We start from the raw sequence: 2,125 nt of genomic DNA, 5'->3' as shown, positions 1-2,125 counted from the left end.
TTCTAACCTGTGAATGCCATGATTTCACTTTTTAACAGCTAAATAATACTCCATTGTGTAAACAAACCATATTTTCTTTATCCATGCATCTACTTATGAGTATTTATGTTGTTTCCAACTTCTGGCTGTCTTGAGTAGTTCTGCAATGAACAAGACTGATCAAGTGTCTCCACAGCAGGATGCGCATCCTGTGAGTATATGCCAAGAGTGGAAATAGCTGGATCTTGAGGTATATCAGTTTTCTCCAAGTCCCACATGGAGGAACCACCATACTGATTTCCACAGCACTGTGCAAGTTTGCACTCCCACCAGCAGTGGAGGAGTGTTCCTCTTACTACACAGCCTCAGGTAAATGAGCTGTCACTGTTTTGTTGAGGTTAGTCATTGTGACAGGTATAAGATGAAATCTCAAAGTAGTTTAGTTTGTATTTCTAAGATGACTAAAGATGTTGAACATTTAAGTGTTTCTTAGCCATTTGAGTTTCCTCTGATGAGAATTGTTTTTAGATCTGTACCCTGTTTTTCAATTAGGTTATTTGTTTTATTGATATCTAGTTTCTTGAGTTCTTTATATATTTTGGATATTAACCTTCTATCAGATGTGTAGTTGGTAAAAATCTTTTTTTTTTCATTGTGTAGGCTGCCAATTTGTCCCAATGAGGTTCCTTGCAGAAGCTTTTCAGTTTTACAAGGTCCCATTATTTCTTAATTGTTGTTCTTAGTTCCTGTGCTAATGGTGTTCTATTCAGAAAGTCATCTCCTGTGCCAATGAGTTCAAGGTTATCCCCCTTTCTCTTCTGTCAGCTTCAGTGTATCCAGCCTTATGGTGAGGTCCTTTATTCATCTGGAGTTGAGTTTTGTGCAGGGTGAATATAGATCTGTTCTTCCACGTGCAGACATCCAGTTTAACCACCATCATTTGTTGAGGATACTTTCTTTTTCACAATATGTATTTCTGGTTTCTTTATCAAAAATCAAGTGTCCATAGGTGTGAAAACTTACTTCTGGGTCTTCAGTTCTACTCCACTGATCAACGTGTCTGTCTTTGTGCCAGTGCCATGCTGGTTTTATTACTAGAGCTCTGCCGTGCAGTTTGAGATCAAGGGGATGGTGATACCTCCAGCAGTTCTTTTATCATTCCAGAGCGTTTTAGCTACCCTGCGGTTTTGTGTGTGTGTGTGTGTGTGTGTGCGCGCGCGTATTTCCATATGAAGCTGAAAACTGTCCTTTCTTTTTTTCTTTTTTTATTTATTTATTAAAAATTTCCACCTCCTCTCTGCCACCCTTTTCCCTCCCCCACCCAACCTCCCCCTCCCTCTCTAGTCCTAAGAACAGTCAGGGTTTCCTGCCCCTCCATCCAGGTCTATAAAGGTGAGCATCCAAACAAACCAGGCTCCCACAAAGTCAGTCCATGCAGTAGAATCAAAACGCAGTGCCATTGTCCTTGGCTTCTCAGTCAACCTTCATTGCCAGTCACATTCAGAGTGTCCAGTTTGATCACATGCTCCATCACTCCCAGTCCAGCTGGCCTTGGTGAGCTCCATTAGATCAGTCCCACCGTCTCAGTGGGTGAACGCACCCCTCGTGGTCCTGACTTCCTTGCTCATGTTCTCCCTCCTACCGTTCTATCTCCATCCATTGCCAGATGAAGGTTCTATGGTGATATGCAAGATATTCATCAGTGTGGCTATGGGACAAGGCCAGTTCAGGCACCCTCTCCTCTGCTGCCCAAGGAACAATCTGGGGACCTCTCCTTGGACCTGGGAACCTCTCTAGAGTCAAGTCTCTTGCAAACCCTAAAATGGCTCCCTTAATTAAGATATTTACTTCTCTGCTCCCATATCCACCCTTCCTTCATCCCACCCATCCCATTCCCACAAGCTCTTCCAAATCCTCCCCTTCTTCCTTCTCTCTCCCCCACAAACCCCCGTGCACCCTAGGTGCCCCTCAATAGGAGAATGGTTAAAGAAGGTGTGGAACATATACACATTGGAGTTTTACTCAGTGGTGAAAAACAAGGACATCTTGAATTTTGCATACAAATGGATGGAAATAGAAAACGCTTTTCTGAGTGAGGTAACCCAGCCCTCAAAAGAGGAATATGGTATGTACTCACTCATAAGTG

At 42.9% G+C, this 2,125-nt stretch overlaps 1 long non-coding RNA gene across 2 annotated transcripts in view; it reads right to left on the bottom strand.

Moving 5' to 3' along the window:
* Positions 1 to 1,330: 1,330 nt before the first annotated feature.
* LOC125395855 (uncharacterized) overlaps positions 1,331 to 2,125 on the bottom strand; it is a 44,285-nt gene continuing 43,490 nt past the window's right edge. For both annotated transcript variants that reach the window (XR_015738619.1, XR_007230674.3), the window contains one exon: positions 1,331 to 2,125. This exon is cut by the window's right edge and continues 933 nt beyond it. This is a non-coding gene — a long non-coding RNA (uncharacterized LOC125395855).

Source organism: Myodes glareolus, chromosome 8 (genome assembly GCF_982192425.1).
Source record: "Myodes glareolus chromosome 8, mMyoGla1.1, whole genome shotgun sequence".
Classification (NCBI taxonomy): domain Eukaryota; kingdom Metazoa; phylum Chordata; class Mammalia; order Rodentia; family Cricetidae; genus Myodes; species Myodes glareolus.
This window is presented reverse-complemented; position numbering and strand designations above follow the sequence as displayed.